Here is a 20,983-nt window from a genome sequence, read left to right as displayed (position 1 = left end):
GACAGGTGAAGATTTGTCAGACAGACTTGGTGTTTGGTTTGTTTGAAACTAGCTTATTGCCACCTAAGAATCCGAGTTATTTTCAGTTACTTTTCTTCCATTCATAGTCACTCAGACCAGAGTTGGGTAAGAAATAAGGAGCGTTTTTAAGACTGTAATCTCTCTCTCTCTCTCTCTCTCTCTCTCTCTCTCTCTCTCTCTCTCTCTCTCTCTCTCTCTCTTTCATTTAAAGTTTTAGGTCTGTTCATATTTGCCATGTCTCACCTTTTATTTATGGGATAGAACACATACAGAGAATAATGTACTATTTATGGTTGTACAACCCATCCCACCACAACAGTGACAGTATTCTCCCAGTGAACTCTCTGTATATGTGATTCTTTCTCTTTCTTCTTCCTCACTTCTTTTTTTTTCTTCATATTCCCACCCACCTTCCTAACCCCCTTATCCTTCCATTCTCTCCCTCAGCCTCACCCCTGGTCTCATCAGAGTCTTTTATTTTGGTATGAAAATCATTTTCCTTATAATAAAGGTGTCATGGAATATTTATCGTTATGAGATTAGCTTTGTTGAGCACAATGCCCTCCAATGTTTTCCATGTGAAGAAGCATTTGACGGAGTTGTGGTTGCTTTCTAAGGTGCATGTATTCATGGTGTGCATGTACCAGTGTTTGTTTATTCACATTGCCACGGCTGGGGGTTTTGATTGTCTCCATCTTTCTGTTATGATAGAAATTCATGCAATAAATAAGAATGTGCATGTACCTGCTTGTGGTTTGCTCCTTATTTCTTTTGGCATAAACCAATAACTAGAGAGATTGTAGTATCATAAGGTATTGGTATTTTTTAACTTTGTTAAGAATGTTCATATCTCATTGTTTTAATTAGTATTTCTCTTATAGCTAATGAACCTGAGCATTTCTTTTTGAAATTAATCTTTTGATATATAATCACCATATACCCCCCTTTGTGTGGTTTCTCTTTATACTCTTTGATGAAGTCTTTTGATGTACATAAATATCATATTCTTAGAAGGTACATTCTATTCTTCCAGTCCTCTATTTTGTCTTCTGTGAGGGTTTTTTTTTTTTCATTATGTTTGGTAGTGTTTCCTGATATTAAGTGTATGCCTTGCATGAAGGACCTTAAGTTTGTCCTGATTTTTTTTTTCACTGATATTTAGGTCTTTCATTGATATTTAGGTCTTGAATTCATACTGAATTTGACCCAAATGCCAACATCATTCTTAAAAGAAATGGAAAAGAAAATGACCAACTTCCTATGGAGGGAAAATAAGCCCAGGATAAGCAAAGGACTTCTTCAAAAGAAAGAACAAAGTCGAAGGGCTGGTACTACCTGTGCTAGATGGGTACTTTAGAGAAACAAATCCACAGACACTCATGTAGAAGAGAGCGTTTTATATAAAGGGCAAATGCACATCAAGAAAACAGCCCAACCCAGTGCTGCCCAAGCCCACAAGTCCAACATTATCCCATTAACTCATATGTCCAACACCAATCCACAAAGTCCTCCTCCATCTCACAAAACACACACTGTGACGCCTGCATGAGGAAAGCTGAGCCAGTGAGTGTGTAAGCATCTCAGCGCTGGCAGGGGTCTCCACACTGCTGCTCCAGCACCCAGGGCTTCATTAGGTAAATCCATGTGGCTTCTCTTCAGGGATGTCTTGCAGGAAGTGAGACGTGGAAGCTGAAGCAGGGAACTGGCTCAGGCAGCTGTACCCTGGTCCAACCATCACCAAGCAAGAGAACCAAGAACTTGAAAGGCAAGGCTCATGAAGCCATTTATTCCTCCTTTAATCCTTCAATTAACCCCACATATTATCGTCTCTACCCAACCGCAAAACCTATTGCACAGCCGCAGTAGACAAAGCAGCTTGGTACAGAAAACTCATAAATAAATATATCCCCCTAGAGAAGACTGATTTTCCACCAAGGACCAAAACAACATTAAATAGAGAAAAGGCATCCTCTTAAACAAATGGTGCTGGAAAAACGGAATCTCCATCTGCAGAAAAATGAAACAGGACTCGTGCCTCACCCTATGCACAAAAACTAATTCAAGATCGTTAGCTATTTAATGTAAATGTCAGAGCGATCAGGATCATGAATGAGAAAATTGGGATAAACGTAGAAGCTCTATTGTAGGACCTGTACAGACTACCAACTAATAATGAATGAGGCACATACGGTGGGAACAAAATAAATGAGTATGAGCTATTAAAAACAATCATGTACACGAACCCAGTAACATGAAGGCCCACAGATTGGGAAAATATCTTTAGCAATGACATAATGGACAAAGGACTAATCACTCAAATTTATAGAATTCTGCAACACCTCAATAAGGAAAAAAACAAATAATCCAATTCAAAGGTGGACATGAATAGACAATTCACAAAAGATGACACTCGAATGGCTAACAAACCCACGAGGAAAAGCTCATGCTCACTAGTTGAGGTAGTTAGTTTATTTTGCCAACCTGGTCAATAAACACATGTGGGGTTAATTGAAGGGTGAAGGGATAAATGGCTCAGTGAGCCTCGCCTTTCTAGTTCTCAGGTCTCCTGCTTTGTGATGGTCACACCAGGGTGCAGCTGTCTTAACCAGTTCCCTGCTTCAGCTTGAAAGGCTGACTTCCTGCAAGACATCCCTGAGGAGAAGCCGCATGGACCTACCCCGATGCAGCCTTGGGTGCTGGAGCAGCTGGGTGGAGACCCCTCTAGCACTGAGATGTTTACACGCTCACTGATTTGGCTTTCCTCCTGCAGTCAGCGCCATACATAGTGTGTGTTTTGTGAGATGGAGGAGGACTTTGTGGATTGGTGTTGGACATATGGGTTAATGTTGGACTTGTGGGCTTTGGCAGCACTGGATTGGGATGTTTTCTTGATGTTTACTTACCCTTTATATAAAACTCTCTCTTATACATGAGTTTCTCTGGATTTGTTTCTCTAAAGTACCCAGAATAATACACTAGTCATTCAGGAAATGCAAATTGAAACACTGATGAGATAGTATCTCACATTGGGAATTAACACCAGTTATGAACACCTCCTGGCCATAAACCATCCATAATCTCTATTCCATGTGGGCTCCGTCTCAGGATCTCTTCCGGACTGGGGTGGAAAGCCTGTGTAGTGGTTCAAATGATCTAAACAACATTCTCTGGAAGGTAACCGCTCAGTCTAGACTCCATTCAGCAAAGGGTGTCACACAGTCTGTGGAGACCAGGCTGTGGGATCAGTTTATTGTGGGCTGCAAGGCATGTGACATGGGACCCATAGTTAGGACTAAAGGAAATTTCACATTGGATTTTTTAAAGATAATTAATCTTAAGTGCCTCGAGACATCCAAACAGATGTCCTGTAAACAACTAGATGCACAGAGATGTAAATTCAGGATGTGTGAACTAAATGCTCTCAACATCAATAGAGCATCTAAATTATCGAGGTGTAGTGTATGACTCTCAATGATGCATTAGATGGAGCAAAAAATAATGATATAAATGAGTTCTGCCCCAATTTGACTGCTACTGCTCCTGGTGCTTTTGTCTGGAATTGAGTCAATTCTTACTCTAGAGAAGGTGTGGGGACCATCCAACCCAGGAGTCATATAAGACCCACAATGTCATCAATATCAGCTAATATCACACACCTCACCCCAGATAAGCAGTTCCAGCCACCGTATTAAGGGTGAGTTAATTAAATATTTGACCAGCATGTCTCTCAAATGATTTTATAAATATCCAAATGACCCTTAACAGAAAGAATATTCCCTACCCCTGAGCTAAAGCAAGGGTTCTCGAACTAGAAACCACATCAGAATAGCCTTAAAGTTTTATTTAAAAAGATAGTCTGCCCCTTCACTCCTATAGTTTCTACCTAGATAGGTTTCAGTGAGGTCTAATAATTTATCTCTAATAACTTCCCAAGTAATGCTAGTGTGGATGGTCCATGGTCCATGCTTTGAGAATTACTGGCCTAGAACAACCAAACTAGATTTCCAAATGTTTGAGGATTTACAAAGGTATGGGACAAGATGTAGAAATCTCCTAATACTCATACACTACTGGTTGGATTATAAATGGTCCTGCCACTTTGACAAACAGGTTCCTCAACTGAACATGGGTTTTTAAAAAAGAAACAAATGGAAAACAAAGTAACTGTCATTGAGTCTATTCTGATTCATGGCGACCCTGTCAGGCAGGATGGAACTGCCCCTGAGGGTTTCAGAGACTGGAACTCTTTACAGAGGTAGAAAGCCTCATCTTTCTCCCGTGGAGCTGCTGGTAGCTCTGAACTGCCGACTTCCCAGTTTCTAGAGAATAAAATAGCTTTCTACTTAAAAAGCTCATACATTTATGGCACCCCCTTTTAAAAGGACTCATTGGGCCTTTTTTTTCCTTCATGAGAAAACATTTCATTTATGCAGCAACTACAATTTTGAAGCAATTTCCAAAATGATTTTTCCACATTAGCTCATTTAGTCCTCTTGTCTCTTTCTTTCTTTCTTATTTTTTTTAATGATTTTATTGGGGGCTCATACAACTCTTATCACAATCCATACATATATCCATTGTGTCAAGCTCATTTGTACATTTGTTGCCATCATCATTCTCAAAACATTTGCTTTCTACTTGAGCCCTTTGTATCAGCTCCTCATTTTTCCCCTTCTTCCCCACCCCCATCCCTCATGAACCCTTGATAATTCATGAATTATTATTATTTTGCCATGTCTAACACTGTCCAATGTCTCCCTTCACCCACTTTTCTGTTGTCCACCCCAAGGGAAGGGTTATATGTAGATCTTTGTACTCGGTTCCCCCTTTCCACCCCACCTTTCCCCCACCCTCCCAATATCACGACTCTCACCACTGGTACCGAAGGGGTCATCTGTGCTGGATTCTCCGTGTTTCCAGTTATCTGTACCAGTGTATATCTTCTGATCTAGCCAGATTTGTAATGTAGAATTGGGATCATGATAGTGGAGGGGAGGAAGCATTTAAGAACTAGAGGAGAGTTGTATGTCTCATCGTTGCTTCACTGCATCCTGACTGACTCATCTTCTCCCCATGACCCTTCTGTAAGGTGATGTCCAGTTGCCTACAGATGAGTTTTGGGTCCCCACTTTGCACTCCCCCTCATTCACAATGATGTGAGATTTTTGTTCTGGGTCTTTGATGCCTGATACCTGATCCTATTGACACCTCGTGATCACACAGGCTGGTGTGCTTCTATCAAGTGGGCTTTGTTGCTTCTGAGCTACATGGTCACTTGTTTACCTTCAAGCCTTTAAGACCCCAGATGCTATATCTTTTGATACCCGGGAACCATCAGCTTTCTTCACCATATTTTCTTATACATCCATTTGTCTTCAGCAATTGTGTTGGGAAGGAGAGCGTCATGGAATGCCAGTTTTATAGAACAAAGTATTCTTGCTTCGAGGGAGTACTTGAATAGAGGTCATTGGGCCTTTTGCCAGTGACCAACTGAGCTGTCAAAAAAAAGGCAGATTAAAATACCACTTTGCAGTGTAGCAGCAACATCTTGTGTTGTTGAGCTTCAATCAGTGATATGACAATGTGGAAGAAAAAATATAATCATGGCAGAATTATTCCTAATAGACAAAAAGTAGAAACAATCCAAAACCTAGCAAGTGATTAATGGACAAATGAAACATATCCAGACAATGAGTATAAGAGGATTTCAAAAAATTCCATTATCTTTTAATTTGCCTTTCCATGAACTTTCAAAGCCCATTCACATTATATAGTCATACTAAAGGAATAAAATTCTGACATGTACTATAACATGGATGAACCATGAAAACCTTTTGCTGAGTGAAAGAAACTAGCTAGAAAATGGAACATATTATATGATCTCATTACTATGCCCAGGATAGGTAAGCCTATTAAGACAAAAGTCAGATAAACAAATACTCATAACCGAGTAAAAGAGGAACATTGGTGAATAATGGGATAAAATGCATGGATTTCTTTTTGAGGTGATAAAATGTTCTAAAATTAGTTGAGGTAATGATATGAAATATTTGTGAATATATTAAAAACCATTGAGTTGTATATATAAATAATAAAAATAAAAGTAGTCACACTTTTATGAATGACACAGTTTATCATTAATTTTAAGGCATCAAAATCCTATGTACAAAAAGTGTAACATAAATTCAAAACCCAATATAACGGCTCAATGTCTCCCCACTTCCACTCTTGAATAATAATAACCAGGTAATAATTATATGAGATGCTCCATTTTATTGAACCACCCATTAAAATGATAGCCATGAGAAAGCTGGTGCATTGTTTTGGTACTTTCTGGTAAGCCATTTGACTGTTAACTGCAAGGTTTGTGGTTCAAAACCACCGGTCATTCTACAGAAGAAAAATGAGACTATAAAAATCATATCATTGTAAATGAGGGGGAGTGCATAGTGGAGACCCAAAGCCCATCTGTAGGCAGCTGGACATCCCCTTACGGAAGGGTTGCGGGGAGGAGATGAGTCAGTCAGGGTACAGGGTAGCAATGATGAAACATATAACTTTCCTCTAGTTCTTAAATTCTTCCTTCCTATGACTATCATGATCCTAATTCTATCTTACAAATCCGGATAGACCAGAGGATGCACACTGGTACAAATAGGAACTGGAAACACAGGGAATCCAGGACAGATGATCCCTTCAGAACCAGTGCTAAGAGTGGCAATACCAGGAGGGCGGAGAGAAGGTGGGGTAGAAAGGGGGAACCCAGTACAAAGATCTACATATAACCTCCTCCCTGGGGGATGGACAACAGAAAAGTGGGTGAAGGAAGACATTGGACAGAGTAAGATGTGACAAAATGATAATAATTTATGTATTATGAAGGGCTCATGAGGGAGGGTGAGTAGGGAAGGAGGGGGAAAATGATGAGCTGATATCAAGGGCTCAAGTAGGAAACAAATGATTTGAGAATGATTATGGCAAATAATTTACAAATGTGCTTGACACAATGAATATATGCATGGATTGTGGTAAGAGTTGTATGAGCCCTCAATAAAATGATTTTTTTTTAATTTACAGTCTCACAAAACTTACATAGGACCCCTATGAGTCAGAATAGTGTCAATGGTGGTTGGTGATTGTGGCATGTTGGGCTGGGCAGAAAAATAAACTGTGGATGGTATTAATTACTTAGTGTACATGGTTTTACCTTCCTACATTCTACCATCCATTTCACTGGCTTCAGTGAAACTTGTGGGCAAAATTCAAGATCAGAGGGTTAAAGAAGAAAATTAACAAATTGTAATATCAGTGAGAATGGTCAGGGTAGTTTCTTACCAGGACATGCTACAAAGTATCAGGTTTGCTAAGTGCAGCATTGCATGTTACTGGAAGGCTCAACCAGAGGCATTCAGTTCAGCTCAAGCGACCCAGCTCCATGAATTAAGTTTCCAGAGGACCTGACCCCAGTAAGCCTCAGCCCAAAGACACTCAGTTCATCTTCCTTGGGTCAGCAAGTTCAACTTCCCGAATTAAGCACCCAGAGGCACCTTACTCTGCTAGCCAGCCTCCTGTAAACTAGCTCTCACACTTGCTCCTGCTCTGACTCGTGGTTCTGCCCTGCTCCTCTGCTACAACTGTTATCTGGATCTCAGAAGTTTATGTGCAGGGATCTGGGGTCCAGAGGATGAGCTCCACTCCTGGCGCTTGCTTGAAATAAGACTTCCCCCTCCTGCTTCTCTTGGGGCTTATTTTAAAATGTGCCAGCAGGATGGCACCTCCGGGAATCCTGTCCACAATTACTCACAGGTGACTCCTAGCCCACCTTCCAATCAGACCCATAAAGGGAAAGATTATTTGGTGGAAATCAGAGACTTTGGCTAGAAGAGCCCCTATGAAATAAATAGAAAATTAATGCAAAAAGAGAAGCTACACAATACAATAGAAATGATGCAGTGCACAGGGCTCTTGAGGAAACTGCTTTTGAAATCATGTGCTCCTTGCCCAAAGTGAGGCATTAAGGGAAGACTGAGCTGCATTAAATTCTATGTGCCATTGAAGAGGCATGTGGACAAGAGAGGAAACACCACGGTGCCAAAAAGCAAGAGGACAGCGTGGCCACTCTATGTCCTGCCACTTAAGAAAACGTAAATCTGAACAGTGCCTTTTAACCACTGTCTCTGCTACAGGGTGATATTTATTGACTTGACACTTGGTTGGTGAGAATCTCAGGATTTATAGTAACTTAATATTAAAGATGTTTCTCAGACTATTGTGTAAATCAAGAACAAGCATATGAAAACATTTTGGAAAATGCATAACTCATGATACTCTAGTAAGCTGCACTTATGTTTTATGATTATTGTTTTAATACCAGACAATGCTGTGTTCACATACCATATTTTATTTAATGTCTTGGTAAAGAAAAATATTTCTTCAAAGCATAGTCTCCTTAAAAATAACCCAAGTGACTTTACCAGGGTCATGTGTTTATGAAAGAACTAGAACTACAATTCCTCACTCGGAGTCCAGTGCTCATTTCACTGAGCATAATTTCAGAATTATCTAAACAGGATTTTGGTTACCAAAAAAAAGAGACATGATGTGTAATATTTTTCTTTAGTGGTCCTTCTTAAGCAATGTAAATGCAGATAGACAATGTCATACAATAACATATTTTACCATCTTATTTCTATTCCTATCATATGAGCTTTCTAAAGTGTAGGGAATCAAGATGATTATGGAATGAAAATGAAAAATAAAAAATATATAACAGGTCTAAGCATAATGGATAATCTGCAAACAAAATAAAATGTAGAAGCATTTATCCACTTGCTGTCTATTGATTGCCCACTTTGTAGCAGACACTATTCAAATGACTAAGAATACACCAATTATCAAAGCCCACACAATTATCTGCTTTGTTGACACTCACTAGTGAAACTAGACAGACAATATATGTAGGCGATGGTACAGTGTGATAAATGCTAAGATAAGTAAACAAGATGGGAACGAGGAAATGGGAGTGCCTAGGGGTGATTTCCTCAGTGAGTACTTTGAGCAAAGACTTGAAGGAGGTAAGGGAGCGAGCTCATCATAAATCTTCCAGCAGTTTTCCAAGAAAAGGTGGTGGGGATGAAAGGTATGTGGCAGATTCGAGCTAGAGCACAGGAGTGACTGAAGTCGGATGAGAGAGGAGAACATTTGGAAGAAAGAAGTTTAAAGAGATCGCCAGGACCTACATATTGAAGAGTAGAGAAATACTTGGAAGTACAGCTCATGTGGTATGATGTGGCAAAGTTACTTAGCTTTTTGCTTGAGGATAGGCATCTGGCATCCATTTGAAATATGGTTGAACTGAAGTGGACCCATCAATCATAAAGTGGACAGAAGGGTTTAGATTTTGGGCTAGAGGACTATGTGGTATATCAACAAAAGTAAATTTTGAGAGACAACCAAAGTCAAAACCAAACCCTCTGCTACTGAGTCAATTCTGACTTATATGATCCCGAGGCTTTACAAATCTTTATGGGGGCAGACAGCCTCATCTTTCTCTCTCAGAGTGCTTGAATCACCAACCTTGTGGTGAACAGTCCAACAGTTAATCAATAATACTACCAGAGCTCATTAAGAACCAAGAAGTGAGAAAACATGGATAGAAGTTTAAAGTGAGCTTTATCTGTTTCTCTTTTTCTTAAAAAAATCATTTTATTGGGGGCTCTGACCACAATCTGTGGTAGTTATGTAATTGTCAATTTAAGGATTGTGTCGGGGTGGAGTCTAACCTGTTAATCAGGTCATAGCCAATGAGGCTTCTGTGTGGGCACAGCCTTCCCCTACGGATTCTGGGGTATTCCTTCCTTAGAGGTGGGAGACTCTCTCACTACTTCACTCCCTGGGAGACATTGCAGCTGACAAGATACATGAAACTACCCTAGTGCTCTGCACTGGACAAGCCACAAGGATGCAACCAGACCTCTGAAGCCGGAGAAGCCACAGAAAGACCCCTGCCAGCACTGAGATGCTTACAACACCACTAGACGCAAAGACTTTCTACCCACTGGCTTGTGATCATCCTGCATTTGGCTTCATTGCTTGTGTTTTGTGAGTCTGAAGGGGACTTTATAGACTGGTATCAGACATATGCGCCAATATCAGACTTATGGCCTTGGACTGGACTGAGTTGGGTTGTTTTCTTAATGTACAATTGCTCTTATATATAAACCTCTTTCTTATACACATATGTGTGTCCATGGATTTGTTCCTCTAGTCTATCCAGAAAAACACACAATTCATACTTTATATACTTATGTATAAGCCGAGTTTTTCAGCACATTTTTAATGCAGTTTTTGTGGTAAAATTAGGTGCCTTGGCTTATTTGGGCCAGCTTATACCTGGGTATATATGGTATGTTGCCACCATCATTTTCAAAACATTTTCTTTCTACTTGAGCTCTTGATATCAACTCATTTCCCACCCCTCAGCCTCCCTATTTTATGAACCCTTGATAATTAATAAATTATTTTTTTCATGTCATATGCTGACTGGTGTCTCCCATCACCCACTTTTTTGTTGTCCATCCCCCTGGGAGGAGCTATATGTAGATCATTGGGATCGGTTCCCCATTTCTCTGCCCATCTCCCCGTTCCACTCCTGATATTGCTACTCTCTTTTTTGTTCCTGAGGGGTTTAACTGTCCTGGATTCCCTGTTCTGTGACCGCTAAGTGTACCAGTGTACATGTTCCAGCCAGATTTGTAAGGTAGAATTAGGGTTGTGATAGTGAGGCGGAGAAAGCAATAAAGAACTAGAGGAAAGTTGTATGTTTTGTTGATGCTATACTGCACCCTGACCGGCTGGTCTCTTCCCCATGACCCTTCTGTAAGGGGATGACCAAATGTCTAAAGATGGGATTTGAGTCTCCACTCCATACTCCCCCTCATTCACATTGATAAGATTTTTTGTTCTGGGTCTTTGATGCCTGATACCTGATCCCATTGATATCTCGTGATCTCACAGGCTGGTGTGCTTCTTCCATTCGGTCTTGGTTGCTTCTCAGCTAGATGACCACTTGTTTATCTTCAAGTCTTTAAGACCCCAGACACAATACCTTTTGATAATCTGGCACCATATATCTGTTTCTTACAATAAGGGGATTACCATATCATTATTGTAACTCCACAGTGTATCAGAGGAATACAATTACAATAAAGTCACTCAATTACTGGCATATTTATTATATTGGTTTTGGCTTCTGAAGAAACACATCTTGATTGGTCCAACAAAGAGTCGTTGAGGGGCTGGGTTGGAATGCGCCAGTTTTATGAGGAGAAGCATCAGACGCATCACACACAACTGAATAGATCCAGGACCTCTCCTTCTCTCACTGGATGTCACAGTAAGCTCCTGCACAGTCCTTTCTGTAACCATTGTAGTAACTCATTTGAGGAAAACCATCTTGATAGTGAATTAGTGTCTAACTCATAAATCCTCCAGCTGAGGAAGAATTATAGTGGGGTGGTCACCTTTGGAGACTAAAAAAAAAAAACAGGAAAGGAGGAAGCCAATGAGATCAGGTGTTGTTGGTGTGTATCCTCAGTTGCTTCTCACTCCTAGAGACCCTGGAGGACACACGGATGCTGTTGCAGAGTCTGCCAGTGGACTCACCCGAGAACTCCTTCAGGGAAGCTTAAAACCAGCCTGCACACGGCATTCCTTGCTCCACTTCCAAGTGCGCCTGTCCCCGCCATGTACAGGAAAACCCAGAAATGTCTGAGAAAACGGTTCTAAGAAATGAAGTGGTGTTTTAACTCGTTAAAAACCCACTTCTGTTTTCACATAGGAAGGAGCGTCAGAAGGTGCACGGAAATGGAATGGAAGGATCGTTGAGTGTTTCCCTAAGTTGTCAGAGCCTCCTCATATTAGAAAGAAAAAGGCATAGAAAAGTAGAAAATATTCAGAAGGAAATTAAAATACCAATCAGCAGGTAACTGAGGAGATTCCAGTGCGTGTTTTACCCTGGTGACTCAGTGAATTTAGTGCTGACTGACAGACTGCGAGGCGGGGGTACATGCTCGCTCACTCGCTGTTTCACTGGGAGAAGAGGCGGCTGTCTGTTCCCATGGATATGTACACTTTGGGAAACCCTAAAGGGCAGCAGTTCTGCCCTGTCCTATACGATCTCTATTAGTTGGAATTGACTTAAGGGCTCTAGGTTTGTTTGGTTTCTCAAGACGATCAAGGAGTCTTGGTGGTGCCGTGGGTTAGCATTGACCTGCTAACCCCACGGCCACTCTGGGGGTGAGAGATGGGATTCTGGGCTCCTGTGGAGCTTCTCCATGGGAGAATGCCAGCTTCCCTGAAGCTGCCAGCCTTGTCACTCTACAGAGCTTGCTTCTTGGTTCTGGCAGGTGGCTCTGGCAGGTGGGCACTCCAAGACAATAGATATAAAAATGATCAATGTAGAATGTGAACCATTTTGAGAACCTCAGTACTGAGAACCTCAGTATTGACAAGAGTGAGATAAAGTCATCAAAGTTTGGGAAATTAGCTAAAGATAGAAGGAAAAATCATGTTCACTAGGGAGCTGTAAAGTCAAGTAGAATTGTCCACGTGAATAGCAGAGGTGAGCTGAGTTGAAAATCTGCTGATTATTTGTTATCCTCTGCTTCTGGTCTGCCCCTGGATCCTTTGGGGTTCTCTGTGCTTTGTCCCACCAATATAACTTTTCTAATATTCCATACAAGACTAAGATTGCTTCATACTTACTAATATTCCCTATGATAGAGGTCATGTAAAACAGGAACTCCATTTCTCCATGTTCTCAGGTATATAAACAATGTGGGAAAAACTCGGGAGAAAGCCAACTTTATATTTTTGCTTCATGGACCATCTATTGGATCATATTATTTGGGTTCTAGTATTTTCTTCACTTTTCTACTGAGGCATCCTTGCTTCTCCTTTGAAGAAACAAATTGGGAACTTCTGTTTCAGGATAAATTTCTCAATAACCAAGGGATGCCTAGAACAACTAACCCCTAAATTCTGGATAAAATAATCCATGAAATGCAAATATATAATTGATCTCACAGAAAAGTACTCAAGAAGCAAGGGGGGTCGGGGAACATAGATGTGAAATCCAGTACACACACTACCAGAAAGAGATCTGCCACTGGAAGCAGAGGAAGGGCCAAGTCAATAATCTTTGAAATGTACAGATTTAGTGATAAAACGGGACCAAGATTCATAAATCTCAGTAATATGTAGGGATATATATTTGATAAAATAACTAACTGAAAGAAAAAAAGAATTGACTGAAAAGCATCCATTAAAGAGCAAAGATTAAAAAAAGAAAACCCAAAACATGAAACTACTGAATGAAAATTTGGCTATTTAAGCTTGCCCAGAGGTGCCTCATAAAAAAAGATTGACTAATTCAAAGATAATTAGGCACTGAAAAAACCCTGTGTTGTGTGCAGTTCTATTTTGAGACACCTAGGATTGCCATGAGTGTGAATTGATTTGAAGGCAATGCACACACACACACACGAAACACCATGAACTGCTGAGAGGATGACCTGCTCTATCTTGGAAGAAGTGCTGCCACGGTGCTCCTTGGAGGCCTCAGAGACCAGATGTTGTCCTACATACTTGGACATGTTGTCAGTAGAGATCAGTCGCTAGTCCCTGGGGGAGGAGACATGCTTGGTAAAGCACAGGCGCACTGAAAAGGAGGAAGGACCATGGGAGATGGACTGACATGGTGGCTACAACATTGGGCTCTGGCATGAAAACACTTATGAGAATGGTACAGGCCTGGGCAGTGTCTCATCCAGTTGTGCACAGGGTCTCGATGGGTCTGAAGCGACTCTACAACACCTGACAACAACCACCACAAACAGGGGCAGATGAGAATTGTTCCAAAGAGTTCAAGACTGAGCCCCTTTACATGAGGAGTAGATTGCCTCAACTTTTTCCATGAGGTGACACTGTTGGAATTGAAGTGGGCCCTTATGATTAACAGCCCACTACCGAATCCACGGCATGATCAGGGTTCCTCTGTAGACATGTATATAATATGTGTATTAGGCATGTCTTCTCAGGTGCCTTTTAGTAGATTTCAATTTACAACTTTGGGGATAATTGTTAAAAGCTTAACTGTTGGGGCCACTTGGAGTCTGCCTGCATCATGTTGCTGTGGTTGTTAGGTGTGGTGACGGCGGTTCTGATTGACAGTGACCCTTATGTACAAGAGAATGGAGCACTGCCCAGCCCTAGGTCATCCTCACAACTCTTTAATATGTGAGCCTGTTGTAGCAGCAGTGATGCAAACCCATCCTATGGAGGGTCTCCCTCCTTTTCACTGTGCCATTACTTTCTCAGGCATGATGTCCCTCTCTGTGACTGGTCTCATCTGAACACATAGCCAAAGTGTAGGAGATGAAGTCACACCATCTTGCTTTTAAGGAGCATTCTGACTATACATCCTCCAAAACAGATTTGTTCATGCTCTTGGTAGTCCATGGGACTTGCAATATTCTTTCCAGCACTATAAGTGAAATGCTTCTTCAGTATTCCTTAGTCAGTAGCCAATTTTCGCATGCAGATGAGGCAATTGAAAATGCCAGGGTCTGCAGCAGGTGCACCTCATCCTCAAAGTAACATCTTTGCTTTTCAACAATGCGAAGTGGTCGTATGCAGTGGATTTTCCCAATGCAGTGTCTCTTTTGATTCCTTGATGCTTTGTCCATGAGCAGCAGTTGGGTTGTCACATTTGTTTGTCAGATTGTCTTGATGCCTGTATGTTGGGATGGTCCTAGAAGCTCTGGTCAGCCCACGGGGTTACCCAAAATTGACAGGTTTCAGTACAGCTTCCAGACTATGAAGAACGTATGAATAAGAATAGCCTGTCTACTTTGGAGGAATTAAAAACAACAAAACAAAGAAAAAGCGCACTGCCATTGAGTTAATCCCAACTCATAGAGATCCTCTAGGAAGGATAGAAATGCTCTTGCAGGTTTCTAAGACTGTAACTATGTGCAAGCATAGAAGGCTCATCTTTCTCCCAAGGAGCAGATACAGGTGTCAAACTGCTGACCTAGAAGTTAACATCCTGACACATAAACAATACATCACTAAGACCCCCGAAAACCTTACGAATAGCAGTGTAATATTGTCAGGTATTGAAAACCTGCCTACAGACAATCCATTATAACTAGTTATGAATATTGCTACAAAGTATTTAGAAACTGGGCAATATTTCATGGTCACAAGGGACAGCATACCTGTTCTTGATGATAAACCTCAACAAGATCTTCCTAAGCAGTTCAAATCCATCAGCTCCTCCATAGGGAGCTAAAAATGAGGCTGTCACTTCTGGAAATGTTTAAGGAAGGACTTGGAAATCAGAAGCAGTAGTTCTACCCTGTCCTATATTGTCACTATGAGTCTGAATAGATTCAATAGATGGAATTTTTATTTAGATCAGTGGTTCTCAACCTGTGGATCGTGACCCCTTTGAGAGTCAAACGACTTTTTCACAGGGGTCACTCGATTCATGACAGCAGCAAAATAACCGTGATGAAGTAGCAATGACAATAATTTTACGGTTGGGGGGTCCCCACCACATGAGGAACTGTATGAAAGGGTCGCGGCGTTAGGCAGGTTTAGAAGCTCTGATTTAGAGAGCGTCACCGTTAAGATGGAACTTGAAGAACAAGTTCTTTCTTTCTTTCTTTCTTTTCTCCCAGGTGAAAGTGGTAGTGGGAGAATCACAGCGAAGCTGGGTGTGCAACAATGCAAAGGAGGCAACTCAGTCAAGGTCAAAAGGCTACAGAAAGTTTTATTTGAAGAATTTAAAGTTGCTTAGTGCTTCTGCGGTATCTTGTGCAATAGAGGGAATGGCAGGGCTTAAACTTAGTGGCAACTACATTATACAGAGACTGTGCACCCTTCAAAGGAGCCAGATTTGTAATTGAAAACAAGGTAAACCCAGGGAAGGGTTTTGAGAAGGGGAGTGTTATGGAAAGATTCACTTATTAGGAGGAATATTCTGGCAGTCATCAGAGTTGGCCTCAGAACAGAGGCAGAAACATGAGAAAGGAAGCTGTTGAAATAGTTCGGCACGTACCATGACCTTGGATTTAGAGCAGAAGACGAAGACGTTTGAATGAGCTGGTCAGTTTTGAGCTACAGAAAACATGCAATGAAGGATAAACACGCAGAAGGATAGGGGGATCAGAAAGTAACCTGCTTTACATACCCTGATGAGCAGTGAAAGAGTGTGAAGACTTTTGAAGACAGGGCAGAACTTTGGTAAAGTTCAAGAATGGTAGTAGTGAGAGAAAGGAGGAATTAGAGGAAAGAGGGAAGTTCAAAAGGAAGGAGGTGATTATCATTGGTTTGTGTGAATATATACAAAAGTTCATTAGAAGCTAATACTCTTGTCGTGAATATCAAAGAATGATTGTGCAAAAAGTTATATGCATGATTCATACAGGGGTCAAAGCTATTGTTCAACTTTTCTATTGAGAAGACCACCAAATCATAAACCTGATATAGAAGTATGTGAGCAGCTGAGTATATATAACTGATGTCATAAAGGAATGGTAGAATAATTGACTGATGCCATACAGGACAACATTCAATAATCTTTAAAATTTCCACCAAATAGAAATAATTTGCATCTCATAAATGAACAGGTTTTCCTGAATCTTCCCAAAGTGACCGCCTTTAATTTATATGTGAAAAGAACAGAAAGCAATGATATAAGCAGTGAGAAAATGATATAATCCGTATAGCTGTATTTACAGGTTTTGAATTATTGTCCACACTTTAATAAGCAAGAACTTAGTATTCCTTTTATCTATATTTTAACTATATGCTAAACTAGATCCAGAATCCAACCAAACCTAACCACCTCCAGTATTGCCACCATATTCAGAGCTATCCCTTCATCTCACGTGAATAATTGCAGCTGTTTTTTTTTAACTGTCCTTGAAGGTTCTGCGCTACTTCAACCTCTTACCACAACTCATCTCAACATCTTAACCAACTTGTTTAAGTCATATCATATAACTCGTCTGTTAAAATTCAAAGTCAGGCTCAATCAGAAAACATTCATAAGGGTCCACATAGGAAGAAGGGGAAATGGGGGAAGGGAAGGAGGAGCCCCAAACCCAGGGTCAAGGGAAGAAGTAATTTAAAATCGATGGTGAGGAGGTTAATAGAATGCCTGGTAGGTGTTGAACAAGCACAATGTAGCCGAGAGGAATTACTGAGAGTCAACTGAAGGTCAAACATGATAGTGGGATAGAAACAAAGTAAAGGAAAGAAAGGAAAGAACAAGGAGGTAAAAGACATTTATAGAGGTATAAATATAGGCATGTAAACATGTTTTTATATAATTTTATATATGTAAATATATTTTTATATAATGATAGAGATATAGGTTTAGGTACATCTATTTATAGGTTAAGTATTAAGGTAGCAGACAGACATTGGGCCTCTACTCAAGTACTCCCTCAAAACAAGAACACTTTGTGCTAATAACCTGGCATTCTGTGATGCACACTTTCCCAACATGATTGCTGAGCACATAAGCAAATGAGCACATAAGCAAATGTGGTGAAGAAAGCTGATGGTGGCCAGCTATTACAAGATACAACATCTGGGGTCTTATGGCTGGAAGATAAACACGTGGTCATCTAGCAAGGAGGCAACAAAGCCCACATGGAAGAAGCACACCAGCCAGTGTGATCATGGGGTGTTGACAGGATTGGGTATCAGGCATCAGAAGACCCAAAACAAACAATCATATTGATTCAAACAAAGGAGACTAGAGTGTAGACCCAAAGCCCATCTGTTGACAATTAGATATCCCCTCACAGAAGGGTCACAAGGAAGGGACAAGCCAGCCAGGGTACAGTATAGCACCAAGAAAACACACAACATTCCTCTAGCTCTTTAATGCTTCCTTGTCCCGACTATCATGACCTTAGCTCTGCCTTACAAATCTAGCTAGATTGGAGCATGTACATTGGTGCAGATAAGAGCTGTCAACACATGGAATCCAGGACAGATAAAACCCCCAGGAACAGTAATGAGAGTAGTAATGCCATGAGGGTAGGAGAAAGGTGGGGGGAAAGGGGGAGAAGGGGGACAAACAACAGAAACACGGGGTAAAAAGAGACAGCAGAGAGTATAAGATATGAGAAGAGAATAATTTATAATTTATCAAGGATTTTCATGAGGGTGGGAAGGTGGGAGAGGGAGGGGGAAAAGAGGAGCTGATACCAAGGACTCAAGTAGAAAGAAAATGTTTTGAAAATGGTGATGGCAACATATGTATAAATGTGCTTGATACAATGGATGGATGGATTCTTATAGGAGCTGCAAGAGCCCCTAATAAAAATATTTATTAAAAACAATAATTCAATGTTCTTATAATACCCTTTAAGGCCCTGCCTAATGAAAACCCTCTTCATGTGCCTTCTTCTCTTTCTTTGTGTGCTTCAGCCATCTTGATCTCTCAACTGTGTCTCTTTAGGATTTTGAACTTAAGTTTCACCAAGGCTACTTATTGGTTTGTGTTGTTTCATGCTGTCTTGAGAGCCTGTCCGATAAGATAGCCACTAGCCACATGTGAGTAGTGAGCACTTCAAATGTGGTTGACGTGAATTCAGCTGTGCCATAAGTCTAAAAGACGTGATACATTTCAAGGACTTTGAAGAAACCATGGAAAATATCGCATAACTATATGGAGATAGTAACAGATATATTCCTTCCATTAAATAAAATATAAGATGAAATCAAACTTCACTCTTTTCATTTTTGCTTTTTAATATGGCTACTGGAAAGTTTGGAATGACATTATATGGCTTGCATTATATTTCTATTAAGCATAGCTACCCTAGAATAAGTGGCTGGATTTTGGTAGGTGGCCAGTTGTTATTTGATTAAAAAATGCTAAGAACAGATACAGGAGAGTATTGCAGAGTCATTAGAAAAGTTGACCTGATTGGAATCCTGGTTCTACCATATAATGTGCATATCAACTCAAGCTAGCTATTTGCTTGGTACTTCATGTTTCTCATCTGTAAAATTCTGATAATCATCACATTAATAATAATTTCAGAAAAGTAGTGTCTATTAATGAGGCAACCCATTTAAAATACTGAGAATAGTGACTGGTTCACAGTTTACTTTCATAAGAAACCGAAAAGACATTGGGCCCATGAAATCCCCTCTTCCTCCAGCTAGAATTGCCCATGTTGATTTCTACAATATTAGAGTATTTGCTCCGTTTTTAACGCAGCCTAAAAAGGGGCCATTCTCCTGAGTGTGTATAATTGTGTCCACCTATTGAATTCCAAGGCCTCGGACGTGCCTCTGCTGCCTTACTTAGTCACTGCTGACCATCCACAGTCTTTTCTCACAAGGCCCTTGCTCCTAGAGCATATTGAATTATGATGGAATTTCAATATAAAACTGTAGAGCAAGACATTCCTTCTGAAGAACCAGGACTTTCTTAGGAACAATGGCCCTATTTTGAATTTTACTAGTCACAAATGAATGTGTCAAATGATTCCTTTAAAACCCATATCCACAAGCTCCCAATGCCCAGTTATTCTAATAGAATCCCACAATTTCTGCAATAGGAAACAAAATATTTCCATTCTTAATCTATGACAGGACATCAACATGAAACATAAAACTGCCTTTTTGAAAAGCAGCTTTTATTGATTCACAGAATCTGAAATGCCTCCTGGTCACGATCAGTATCTTCTTTGATGTGGCTTCAGCATATTGTCTGTCTGCGCATCACTCTGACTTTCTAAAGAAGGAGGAGGCCTAAATGAAAGCAGTATGGCCAGGCTTGAAAGAAGTGCTTCACTGCGGAGCACCGTGTCTTAACACAGAAGCTCTGTGAGTTTCTCCCTGCTGACACAGAGTGAGCGGTAGTGCTCTAGAGCCCCAGAGACATTCTCTCAGATCGACGGCAAGAACCTCAAAGGAGGGCACAGGGCTCATACTCATCCTGGCACAGAGTGACAGAGTTCCATGTAATATTTCAATGAAATTCAACTCAAGCAATATTTTTTGAATTGTATTCAAGTTCAAAGATTACATCTCCAAGTATGATGGTTGATCTCTTGATTTACTGCAGAGACCGTAGAAGCCATTAACTCCCTTGTGATGGCTCCAGACCCTTTGACCATGAGATTCTCAAAAGACAATGTCCTGGTTCAACCTCTTTCATTGTTTTACTCCTAAGAGTTCCACTCAAACTGTAAGAAGACAAAGGTAGGTGAAGAATCCCTTTCTTTTATTCTCTTTGTCTTTAGATCTCAGATACACATATTTCTACAAAGGTAAGTAAAAGGGTACAAAATTATAGAGGCCATTATTAAACAGAACTATCTACATGTGAAACTCTCGTTTCTTCACTCTCCTCCATCTAGGTTTACACATTTCTAAAGGCAGGATTCCTCTTTGTCGAACCTGTCCTTGATGAATTCTGGGCTCTTTGATAGCATCCTGTCAAAAAAGGAAGTTTTGAAATCTTCAAGGGCCTCAAATACTGATCCTTGAGAACCTTCTTTGATTTGGGGGAATAAAAAGAAGTGTGAAAGAGCAAGAGAAAAATTGTGCAGTAGAGTGGGTAAGCTGTCCCCGAGAGATTCTCACAGGACAGACCTTTCTAACGTCAAAGAACGAGCAGGTGGATTCTCATGATGGAAAAAAAAGTCTGCAAAACACTCCTCTGGCCTTTTTCACACCAATGCACTCTTGAGTTTTCTTAAAATTTCTTCCTAATAAGACCCCTATGATCATTCCATATTCTTTAAGAAAATGTACCCCTTTGCAATCACCTTTCCCCAAAGAAACATCATAATCTTCTCAGCTGAGCCTCTGTCTTGAATGTAACGAGCCCAGAAGATTTGTGTAGAAACCACTTTTTGGA

General features: G+C 40.6%; 1 non-coding gene across 1 annotated transcript; it reads left to right on the top strand.

The window, feature by feature from the left end:
- Positions 1-5,473: 5,473 nt before the first annotated feature.
- Positions 5,474-5,605, top strand: LOC142423660 (small nucleolar RNA SNORA21). Its single transcript, XR_012779265.1, has one exon. It is a non-coding gene; the product is annotated as a small nucleolar RNA SNORA21 (small nucleolar RNA).
- Positions 5,606-20,983: the final 15,378 nt, after the last annotated feature.

The sequence above is a fragment of the Tenrec ecaudatus genome, chromosome 12, assembly GCF_050624435.1.
Source record: "Tenrec ecaudatus isolate mTenEca1 chromosome 12, mTenEca1.hap1, whole genome shotgun sequence".
Lineage (NCBI taxonomy): Eukaryota > Metazoa > Chordata > Mammalia > Afrosoricida > Tenrecidae > Tenrec > Tenrec ecaudatus.
The sequence above is the reverse complement of the archived record's forward strand: the minus strand, read 5'-3'. Positions and strand labels throughout refer to the sequence as shown.